Source organism: Sarcophilus harrisii, chromosome 2 (genome assembly GCF_902635505.1).
Source record: "Sarcophilus harrisii chromosome 2, mSarHar1.11, whole genome shotgun sequence".
NCBI lineage: Eukaryota > Metazoa > Chordata > Mammalia > Dasyuromorphia > Dasyuridae > Sarcophilus > Sarcophilus harrisii.
Genome location: NC_045427.1, coordinates 45,874,390 through 45,887,126, shown reverse-complemented (window position 1 = coordinate 45,887,126; position 12,737 = coordinate 45,874,390). Strand labels below are relative to the sequence as shown.

At 34.2% G+C, this 12,737-nt stretch overlaps 1 protein-coding gene across 3 annotated transcripts in view; it reads right to left on the bottom strand.

Annotated features, from left to right (window-relative positions):
- ANKRD11 (ankyrin repeat domain 11) overlaps window positions 1-12,737 on the bottom strand; it is a 328,516-nt gene that overhangs the window by 267,655 nt on the left and 48,124 nt on the right. The window contains exon 1 of one of the 3 annotated variants that reach the window (XM_031950122.1): window positions 46-312. The exons of the other annotated variants lie outside the window; for them this stretch is intronic. The gene's annotated coding sequence lies outside the window, so the exon portion shown is untranslated. Of the gene's footprint in view, window positions 1-45; window positions 313-12,737 lie in introns of those variants that run through there. 3 annotated transcript variants of the gene reach the window in all.

Here is a 12,737-nt window from a genome sequence, read left to right as displayed (position 1 = left end):
ATGTTTCAGGGCACTGTGTAGGGATACAAATACACAAACACTCACTCTTCTTCTCCTTGTTCTTAAGGTTAAAATCTCATTGAAGGAGACAATACACAAAAGGAAGGTGAAGAAGTAGAGTCTGAGGAGTACACTTCAAAGAAAAGTAGCTGGTGGGAATCTGGCACCCTCTTTAAATAGTAGCTTTTCCAGGCAGAGGGGAGACAGTACTGATGAGGTGAATGAGTCTCGAAGTTAATGCAATCTTTCAGGATGATGACAGGTTCTTAATGAAAAGGAGGAAATGATGGTCAAAATTTAAAAAATATATATCAAACTGACATACACACATGCATGTTACACAGCTCAATTTTTAAATAAAACAAAAGGCTCCATCTTTTGTCCTTTTTTCCCCTTAACTGCTATGATAGATAATGTCTTTCTTCTGAAAGATGAAATAAAATTAGAATATACAACATAACTTAAAAAGGAATAAATTGTTAATAAAAGATTCATTTCATTTACAAAAAAAATCAGGCAAAGAAAAGATGCTATAGACAAAAGTAACAAATTTAGACAAGTTTGTAATCAATAGATTTGTGGCTTCATGTAAAAATTTTTATTGCAAAAACTGAAATGGAATAAATTGACATTTCTTTTCAATTATGCATATAACATGCCCATCTTATTTAATGTAAAGTACAGAATAAACTTTTTTTTTTTATTTTAAAAGGAAGACAACCATGTTTTCAGCAAAGTTTGACAACTTTGGTTGGCCCATTGGTTAGGACCATGTCAAGAAGGAACTGTTTTTTTAAAGTTTTTTTGGAAGGGATGCCAATGAGAGGTTTAATGGGGTACCTCCTAGTATTCAAACCAACTGAATTATATTGGCTACTTCTTTATATTCATATACTTATATAGCATGTCATAAAATATCATAAGACACATCTACAGTGAAAAAGGTAATCCTAGAATGTAGAAGCTTGTGGCAAGCAATAACATAAGTAACTTAACAAAATACTGAGAAAATAACCTCTCCCCAGAGTGGATGATCCTGTCTGAGCTCATCATTCGCTCACCATATATAAATTAGTGAATCACCCAGTTCTCCTTGGGGGTTCATTCCACTTTCTAACTATTTAGCTTATGATTAGAAAAGAAACTCTGATTAGAGTTGTCCCAGCTGCTTGTACCACAGATCTACTAGGGGATATGTGAGGCTACCAATACACATAAGAAAGCTGAAGAAAAGAGAAATACCGATGTGTATTAGTTTGTACAGGGACTGTCATGATGATGACTGATATCTTCACTGGTTTATGAAAGAAGAGTAGCAAGGATATCAAAAAAATTATGTTACATAATCTCAAATGCATTCTCACTGTAGCAAAGCAGTTCTTCCACACATTGCTGACAGAATCACGATCTCTTTCCCTTTTCCCCTCTTCAAAATCCTATGACTTGCTCCCCACATTCTCAGATGAGAATGCTTCCTAGAGAAGAGAAGAGAAGAGAAGAGAAGAGAAGAGAAGAGAAGAGAAGAGAAGAGAAGAGAAGAGAAGAGAAGAGAAGAGAAGAGAAGAGAAGAGAAGAGAAGAGAAGAGAAGAGAAGAGAAGAAATCATCCTCAGAGAACTTCTTTATCTTCCTCCACCTACCATCATTCATTCAAATGGCTTCCCCACCTCCTTCACTCATATCACATGAAGGTGAACCTGGCCCTTGCCTCCATACAATATGCAATCTTGATCCCAGTTTTGGTTCCCATCTTCTCTAAGCAAAATGTTTCATCATCTGTGTTCTCAGTTATCTTCAATCTCCCCCCTGTCTATTTGCTGCTTCTCTAGGGTCTATAAACATAGACCAGATATCTCCCATGCTTAATTTTTATGCACATTGGATACAAACAACTTGGGAAGGTGGAGTGGTAGGGGAGTTAACTATTGTCCTATCACTCTGCCTCCTTTCCTGGCAAAACTTGAGAAAGCTTTCAAAAACGAGTATCCTTAGGGCAGCTAGACAGGATGATGGAAAGAACACCAGCCCTGGAGGTCAGGAGGACCTATTCAGATCCAGCCTCAGAGGCATAACAACATAGGTATATGATCCTGAGGCAAGTCACTTAAAGCCCACCCCAAAAAATGAAATAAAGTGATGTCAATGGACATATAATTCAAAATGTTGCCTCACACCTCAAGATTGGCTGACAGGAAAGATAATGATAAATGTTGGAGGGAATGTGGGAAAAATGAGACACTAAACATTGTTGGTGGAATTGTGTATGGTTCCAGCCATTCTGGAGAGCAATTTGGAAATGTGCCCAAAGGGCTATTAAACTGTGCATAACCTTTACCCAGCACTGGGGTCTGTATCCCAGAGAACATAAAAAAGGAAAAGGGACACCCATGTGCAAAAATATTTGTAGCAGCTCTTTTTGTGGTAGCAAAGAATTGGAAAATGTGTAGATGTCTGGAAAGATTTACCCAAACTGATGTTGAAAACTATGGAGCTTGAATAAATCAATGCTTTTTTCTCTCCTTTGATTTTCCCCTTTATTCTGATTTTTCTCTCCCAGCATAATTCATAAATCAAAATATACTAAAAAGGGAGGGAGGGAAGAAGGAATGGAGGGAGGGAGGAAGGAAAGAAAGAAGAGATGGGTACCTTCCTCTTTCTCCTCTGAAGCTTTTTTTTATAGTCTAGCTTCAAACTTTATCATTTACCTGAAACTGCCTTCTCTCTAAAGTTAATTCCCAAATGTAAATGCATTTTTAAATTCTCATTTTCTATCGATATATTTTCTGTTATCTTCTTCACCTTGATACTCTAGGTTTTTGTAATACTGCTTTTCTGGTTCCCTATTTAATCACTCTTTCACAATCTGCTTTCCTTCATCCAGCTCACATCTCAAAAATCCTGGGTGTCGTCCCCCCCCAAATTCCATCTTAAGCATTATTCTCTTCTATTTTATTTTGCTTGGTGATATGTTAAAGACTCAATGGACTCAATGACCATCTCTTTGCTTTTTATTTAACCAACCCTAACTTCTCAAATCTCCAAACTCCCACTGGCAACTGCCAATTGTACACCTTTAATTCAATAGTTTCAAATCTAAACTCATTACTACTCTTTACCCCAAATCCTCCCCTTTTCCAAATTTTTTATTGTCAAGAGTAGCACCATCCTCCCCCCCAGTTAACCAAGTTTTAAAAAATCAGATTATGTCCTCTCCTACTCAGTCACCCCTAATATCCCATTTACTTCCAATCTCTGTCACTTTTGCTTTCAAATGTGACACAGTGGGTGGTCAACCAGGTATAGTATCTACCTCATGTATAAAGTATTACAACAGCCAGAAAGTGAACTCCCTGTCTTACCTAAGTCTTTCCCCATTCCAATGCAACCTCTGCAAAGTAATCTTCCTCACTAGAGCCCAATTCAATAAACCCTAGAAATTCTCTACTACTTCTAAATATAAAATCCTCTGACTTTTAAATCCTTCACCCACAATTTGGCCTCTAACCTCCTTTTATTCCACCTCGAGTATACTACGTACACATTGACCTTCCTGGTATTATTCATCCAATTATACATTCAGACTCTGTATATGTTATCTCTCATCTCCAAAGAACAATTCCTTAAATACTAAGCTAAAACACTAATTTCTCTGAAAAGCCTTTGTCACTCTCTATCAATGCTCGGATACTCCCTTTGATTCTGCCTCCAATTTACCCTGAATGTATCTTGTTTAACAGAATTGTTCCCATGTTCTTTCCCCTCACTAGAAAGGGACATTAGAGCAGGGACAATTTTTGCCTTTATTTTGTATCCACAAAACTAAGCACAGTACCCTATGAAATAATAAGTAACTTAAACTGTAAGTTTAAAAATGCTTTTTGATTTCACTGCAATATGACAAAAGGAATTCATAAACTTTTAAGAACAATAATTTTCACTAGCACAGGCAAGGCTTGCCACATAGTTACAAACTTGGTTTAACTCTACATATTATAGACAATTCAACACAACAGACGTCGACTGAATATGTACTATGTTCAGGGGCACTGTAATAAGACAAGTTCCTGAACACACAACTACTCCAGATTCTGCAGGTGGGCAATGATCTGGTACAGAATAGGAAAAGACTGAAAGAGAATTTGGGAAACTGTCCAGTGTTTTCAATAATCTCAAACTGCTCACTACCAAACTGTTCTCCTGAATTTCAAAACAGTGGTACAAAGGTAAAGACACGTGATGACTATAAGTAAGCTCAAATCTTTGATCAATATTAAATTGTTTGAGAGATGTGGTATAAAACCATAAAGATCAGTTGACAATTCCTTAAAAGCTGGTTTCCATCACTACACTGAAACTCCTCTTCAAAGTTACCAGTAATCCTTATTACTAAATGAAAACCCAATGGTCTATTATTAGCATTCATCATTCTTGAACCTTCCATCCTGACACACACTATTGATCAACGTGGACAATCTCTTGCCCCTCAGCTTAGTTTCCTTGGCTCATTCTATTGTCTTACCACACCTGTTTCATTTATTAGAAAAATTATTTATGTTTTTCTAACTCCCTAAGGTTCTCTGCTAACATTTGTTTTGTTCTGTCCATACCATCTTCCCTTGGCTTTCTCATCAACTCTGCAAGTAACTACCAACTTACACATCCAGCTCGAATCATTTTGCTAATATCTGAAGTGAAATGTTTTATGCAGGAAACACAAATACAACATACATAAGAACAGAACTCAACCTTCTTCCAAAATCTACCCGACTGCCAAATTTCCCTATTCCCATGACATTATTTTCCATTCACCCAAGTATGCCATCTCAGAATTACCATGTTCCTCCTGACTATGCTTCTGACTCTTAGGATTTTTTCTACCATGACTAGGCTGCACTCTCATCCTGGAATTTTCTCTCCAGGCCAGGAATCTCCCAATCCTGCTTTTTAACTGGGGCCTCCACTTTGGGCCAAGGTCAGGGTAGCTAGGCTTCATTTTAGACATGTTTCTCACTCTGTGGAAATTCACTCACCATTATGCCCCATCTGGGGATGGTCAACCATTGGGGTAAGAATGAAGTTAGCCCCAATTTGGTAGTACATATTAAAGTGCATATAATTTTAAAGGAACCACAAGTTCTAAACCTTTAAGGAAGGTTTTTGGAGAGGCTTGGGCAAAAATCACAGTAGATCTACACCCAGAGAAAGGTCTATGGGGACTCAGTGTGGACCACAATATAGCATTTTTACTCTTTTTGTTGTTTACTGGCATTTTGTTTTCTTTTTTTTTTTTTTTTTTTTTTTCCTTTTTGATCTGATTTTTCTTGTGCAGGAAGATAATTGCAGAAATATGTATAGAAGAAATGCACACATTTTAACATATATTGCCATCTAAGGGAAGGGAGTAGGGGAAGAGAGGGAAAATTTGGACCACAGGTTTTCCAAGAGTTGATGTTAAAAAATTATCCGTGCATATTTTTTGAAAATAAAAAGCTTTAATAATAAAAAAAGTAGTATGTATATAAAAAAAATCACACTAGCTAAAACATGGGTGGTCTACTTTCACTGGTGAAAAAAAAAGGAAGATAATGAAGTATAAAAGGAGATGGGATGCTGAACTTGGAATCCAAGGAATTCCTGAGTTCAAGGAATAGGCACTTGTCAGAGTCATTACATAAGATCTGGGTGTCAGGGGCATTTTAACGTCTGGAACTCCATTTAACTAATATGTAAAAAAAAAGGTGACTGGACACAAAAACTTCTACCTTTAAATATAAGATCTTATGACCTTATGGGAGGCAAATGTAATTCCTTGAAGATAAATAATATCTAAATTTCAAAAAGTATTAACATTTCTTCTATAAGGAAAACATTTAAGTTTGGATCTCAGCATCAAAAAATAAATAAAACCAAAAAGATATTTTATATCATTAGTCAAAAAAATTAATCAAATCATTTTATTCAAGTATACTCTTAAGGTTTGAAATCTAAGCTTCATTCTTCATTGAATATTTCTAAAATTTTCATTTTATAGTTCCATCAAAAGGTACATGGTAAACTAGTGCATCTAAATATGTTACATTCATCATCTCAATACAACTTTTCTCAATTTTCATGGTATTGTTTCATTCAGGCCTCAAATTATTTTGTCCTAAGAACACACAATTCTCACACTTAGAAAGGAGCTTTATATTCTTAAATGCGGTCTGTTATGATTCTATATCGGTTCCAACCACTGCCCAATCACTCCCTATACCAATACACCCTTCCTATCCTTTTTATTTCTAATGTGTGATTCTGAGATAATCAACTTTCAAAATTCAGCTTGAAAAGTTTCTCATTTCTAATGTCCTTTACTCATTTCATTGATATTGAATACCATACCATCCTTTTCTTTGCCACATTCTATGTTCCTTTCCCAAGAATTCTATTTCACTTCTTATAATGTCATAAAAAGCTATAAAAGTTGGAAATGTAATTAATCCTATTATTACTCTATAAATTCATTTATAAAGTAATAATAGGATTAACTAGGTCTGTTACCTCTTTTTTAAATACAGAAAAACTTTGATGAATGTGAGCCTAACTGACTTTCATATCACTATCAGGGCAAAGCAACAAATTTAAAGAAAATAATTAGATAGATAATAGAGATCAGGTATACTCCAGTTTCAACTTCAGACCAACGACTACAACTTGAACATGCACTTCATTATTCAAAGATGACTGCTATTCAGTATGACAATCCTTAATCAGGGAAGGATAATCAAAGGCAAAAAAAATTCAACGTACTCAGACATGTACTTAGTAAATGATTATTAATGGCAAAGACAAGGAAAGACAGGTGACCCTTTCTTTATTCTACCCAATTAATATTTTCTCTACCATTTTCTTACCTTTAGACACCTGACTAAACAATAAATCAAGCATTTTGATTAGATACAAATGACTTGTAGCCTTTTGTTTCTGATGCGACTCTAAAAACATTATCAGCTCTGGTGCGTACTGACTCCAACACATCTCTGGACTACGTTATGAGAAAGTTAAAAACGTAATTTTTTGGTACCATGATGTTTGAATTTTTTTTCAGAATTAAAGAATAAAAAATAACCACAAAAGATATGAAATAAAAAATAAGATTTTACTAAAAAGAAAAGATTAGAAATTCAAATTATGTGAAACATTTATTTTGTGTTTTATATGCTAGGCACTGTAGTAGGTACTGGGTTTACAAACAGCATCTGCCTTCAACTGGAAGTATGGAAAGATGTATGAACAAAATAAGTACATTAAGTACAACCAAATAATTTCAGTGAGAACTCAAAGCACTAAAAATTAAGGTGACATAAAAAAGTTCAACAAGTATTAAGCACTTTACATTTATCTCATTAGGTTCTCAAAAAATAACCCAATAATCTAAGCATTATTATTACCACCATTTTATAGCTAAAGAACAGAGGCAAACAGAGGTTTATAACTTGTCCATTAAGTATTATTAAGTACCATTTGAACTCACATCTTCATGACTAAAGTTTCCTGGAGAACTTCCTAGAAAGTTGGCTTTTCTAGGAAGATGACTTCAGTGTTGTGCTCTGAAATACCAGGATTTCTACATGCAAGAAAATAAAGAAAAAGGGCACAGAGGAAGGACCTGATACAAAAATTAATTTAAAAAAACAGTAATTCATTAAAAAGAAAATTAATTAACTCTGGGAGTCAGGTTGCCTTGGTTGGACTATTTCTTTAGGTACCATTCTTTAGTCCAATGCAAAGAGCAAGAGGTTAGAACTAACAAATCAATGTAGTATTCTATCACTTCATTTTCTAATTCTTTGCCACTATAAAAATGTCATATAAATATTTTTCATATGTGTCCTTTTTCTTTGCCCTTGATCTCTTGAGTTATAGACACAGTAGTATTGCTAAAAGAATGACAAAAATAAAAGCTTCAGAAAAGCCTGAGAAGTCTTAGTAAATTGATTAAATGAGTAGAACCAAGAGAACACTATACATAGTAACATTTTAATGACCATCAACTATGATGGACTTAATACTCTAATCAAAACAATGATTGAAGACAATTCCAAAGAATCCATGATGGAAAATGTTACCCCACCCTCCAGATTAGTCAGAAGCTATAAAATGTAATTTTTTTCACTTTTTTCTTGCCTTTTTTTGGGGGGATTGGGAGAGGACTTGAGGGGGGAGGGGTTCCAACATGTCTGACATGTTTTGCATGATTTCTTATCTGATACAATGTCACTTGCCTTTGCAATGACTGCAGAAGAGGGAGGAGAGAGGCTGAGGATCTGGAACTAGAAATTTTTAAAAATTTAAATTAAAACAATTTTTAAGGAAAAAAGTTTACATATAATATGTTCATATCTTTTGAAGCAGAAATCAATCTTGTAAGCATATACCCCAGAATAATCAAATATAAGAAAAACCTCACCAAAAACCAAAATACCTACAGTAGCACTTTTTGTACTGTGAAATGGGTAAAAATGTCAATTGGTGTTTTCAAATATAAAGATTTTTATGAATTGATACAAAATAAATGCAGGACCAAGAAAACAAAATGTATGATGACAATATAAAAAAGAATCACCATTATTGAAGCCAGAAGCTATGAAATAATAACCAAGCTTATCCCCAAAGAATAAATACAGGAATGAATTCCCTCTTCCACTTAAGAGGATGGAGGAACAGGGGTAAAAACTGTGGAAGAGGAACACTGCAAAAGTTAAATTTGAATGTTGTGGTGTTTGGCTTTATTTTTTTTTTTAATGTTCTTAATTTAAATTTATATGGGATAGGTATTTGAAATGAGATATACTGGGAAATATGGGTGAAGTAAAAACACAGATTTCTCATGAAATGTCTTAAAGGATATATTATTTGAATTTAAAATGCCTATTTCATGATAATTATCTTTTAATTTAACATGTAATTCTACCTTCATCTAGACATTTAATTTTTTAAAAAATAATCTTTCAATCTTGTATATTTAAAAAGGACAAAATTTTGGGTTTTTTTTTTAACTTTACTTTTTTTTTTAAACTGGTACTACTTTTCTTCTTTCTACTAGAAACTACTTGAAAGTCACATGAAATCCTTCACTATCTTCTTCCATTTATATATTTTAAATTGGTATAACCCATGCTTACCCACTGACAAAATACCCTATTTCCATGTACTTTTATCTACGGGGGAAAAAGATCACTGGTAGAAGCAATTATTTATATGTACCATTAAATCTTACTTGTCTTAAATTCTCTATTCCATTTTCCTTAATCTACTCAAGTATTACAGAAACCATCTCCCCAAACTATTCATAGTAATTTTATTTTTTTTTAAATTAAGGTTTCAAATAAGATTTTTGAGTAAGTCATTTTAATATCAATCACTAACTCATGCCTTACAGAACTTCAAAAAGTAAATCATCATTATCTATATATGCATCTATGTGAAAGCTATGTTATAATATAATTACTGTTGTTCATCCATTCTCAAAGAGGAAGAGACTCTAAAATGATCTTAACCTCTTCTCCAGAAAAAAAAAAAAAAATCTAATTCAAACTTGGGATTCTTAGTTTCACTTTTTTTTTTTAAAAAAAGATATTTAAAAGGGCACCCGACCCCAGCCAATGTTAAGGGGAAAGATGCTGTAAGACCTGATAACTTCATCATGTGACAATACCCTTAATAAATACCTTTATAAAGGTATAAATAAAATAACTATTATCCTGCAAATTTCTATTAATTCAAAGTCAAAAACTAGATGGCAAAAAGATTTAATCAATTTGCAAAGAAAGGGAAATGTTTCCATACAGAAAATCTATAGGAATTAACTGTAGAAAATTAAATTAGTTACTCAACTTAAATTAGGAACTTGAAGTAGCTGTGGAATAGCTCAGACAAAAGCCCTCAATAAGAAATTGGGGAGAGGAGAGAGGAGTGTCTTATCTTTTCCCCATTTTCTTGACTAGAGGAAGACTTTTGATCAGAAAGATCAAAAGACTTGTCCAGGTTTGATGGTGTTCCTGGGAAATGTAACCAAGATACTAGAGAGAAGCCAGGAAATCACCTAAGCTCTCCCCAGTTTCCCTCAGAAACAACATTAAATGAAACCTCTAAACTGATTCTGGAGTGACAAAATCCACAAAAAGACAGTGAAATAATTTTCAAGCTTAAGATAACTGACAAGGACTTCCAGAAAGGTCTTATCTTAACTTGGGTAGAAGGGAAGCACAGCCCAAACTTGTCAGGGGAAGTCATGGCACAGTTCAGCAATTGAGAACCCTTAATCCTGGCTCAGCAGGCTAGGAGTAGAGTACACCAGCTCTAAAGCCTCCAGTGTCAGTACAGAAAGCAAACTGCAAAGCCCAAGAAATCCCAGCATAGGAAACCAATAAATGACGCCTAGCAAAAGAAGCTCAAGATAAAAAAAAGAAAAAAATAGAGACAGAGAGAAAGAGCACCCCAACCGTAGAAAGCTACAATTGTGAAACAGAAGATCCAAACACCACTCCGAAGAAAACAATGTCAAAATGCCTACTTGTGAAGCCTCAAAGGGAAATAATATGTTTCAAGACCAAAAAATCCTCCTAGGCGGAGAGCTCAAAACTATTTTTAAAAATCATATAATATAGATTAAAGGAAAACTGGGGCAAAGAAAAAGTATACAGGAAAAGGATGAAGAAGAAAGTCAACAGCTAGAAAAAGAAAACAAAAATTGACTGAAGAAAACACCACCTTAAAAAAATAGAACTGGACAAATTAAAAAAAAAACTCATTTAAAACATAGAATTAGCAAAATGGGAAAGGGGAAACAAAAGTTCAATGAAGAAACTCATTCCTCAAAAATTGGAATTGATCAAATGGAAGCTAATAATTCTAAAAGACATTGAATCAGACAAACAAACTAAAAAGAGGGAACAAATAGAAGAAAATGTAAAATACGTCACTGGAAAAATAAATGACCTGAAAAATAGATCCTGGAGAGATTAAAAATTACATGAAATCTGTAAACAAAAAGAACTTCAACAACATCTTTCAAGAAATTATCAAAAGAAACTACCCCGATATCCCAGAACCGGAAAACAAAATAGTAATGGAAAATCACATCCTGAAAGAGGAATATTTTAGCAAATTCCAGAATTATTCATGTCAATTACTCAGAAAGAAACAATTCAAATAGCATGGAGGCAGTTAGGATTACCTAGGACTTAGGCAGTTTCTATATTAAAAGCTCAGAGGGCTTAGAATATAATATTCCAGAAAGCAAAGGAGCTTAGATTACAACCAAGAATCAAATAACTAGTAAAAATTAATATAAATTTTTCAGGCATAAAGATGCTCATTCAATAAAATAGGTAACTTTTCAATTTCCAAATTCCTGACCAGAATTGAACAGAAAATTTTAATTCTTCAAATACAAGATTCAAGAGAAGCACAAAATGGTAAAGAGGAAAGATTAAAAAACAAGCATGTTATTCTGTAAGATTAAATTGTTTACATCCCTGCATAGGAAGATGATACTTGTAACTCTTGAAAACTGTCTCTCTACTAAGGGAGTTAGGAGGAGTATTCATGGACAGAGGGTGTCCTTTGATATGTTTATATAAAAAAATTTAAGGAATGAAGAAAAAGAATTCTACTGGGAGAAGTGAAAAATGGAGATGGCAAAATAGGGTAAATTATATCATTTGAAGAGGCACAAAAGACAATAGAAGTCTACAGTAAAAGTAAAGAAGAAAAGGGACCGAGCACTGTATGAACCGTACTTTCTTCAGATTTGGCTCAAACAGGGAACAGCATACATACACTGTTGGGTACAGAAATTTTTCTTACCGTATATGGAAAAGGGCAAAGGGGAGAAAAAGAAGAGAGAGACACACCCTGGTTTAAAAAGTGGAGGGCAGATTGAGGGAGGCCATGGTCAAGAACTGTTAATGGGCTGAGGTTTGAGTTGATGCACTGAGGTCCCAAGTACATGTGGCTAAATAGTTATTGGACTATACTCTATTAATATACATGATTGGATAAAGAATGGTCCCCCGTCCACTCTCTGTGCAAGTCACGATTTGGGTGGGTGGAGGCAGAGAGAGCAAGGAAGAGAAGCTGGGAGAGATTGGCCTGGGTTCCATGCTTTTAGCTGCTGGTTGCTTGGCTGCTGGTCTAGCTAGCTTCTTGACTCAACTACACACATTGCTATTGCCCATTCCCTTCCACCTCCGATCTTTCTTCACTGAGAATAAAGATTGACGATTTTTCCCTAACCTGAATTCCTGACTCTGGCTGATTTTAAAATACACGGTCTTCACAAAGGACACCCCCCCCTTCTTCTCCCCCCCACCCCCCAAAAAATACATAAATAAATCTAATCCTAAAAAATTAATATGTCAAACAACAAACCATGGAAAAAATGAATTTCAAAGAGAAAGACAACAATGAAACAAAGTGACCACACCCAAAGAAGTCCTTAGAAAAAATTTTATACATATAAATGCTTGCATCAATAAATTAAAGAAAGAAAAGATCAATGAATTGGGTATGCAACTAAAAGATAGGGAAAAAACAAATTAAAATTCCCATTTAAATATCAAATTCAAAATTCTGAAAAATCAAAGGAGAGATTAATAAAATTGAAAGAAAACTATTGTACTGACAAATAAAAAGCTACTTTTTTATAAGAAAAAGTAAAATAGATAAATCTTTGTCTAATTTGATTTTTAAAAA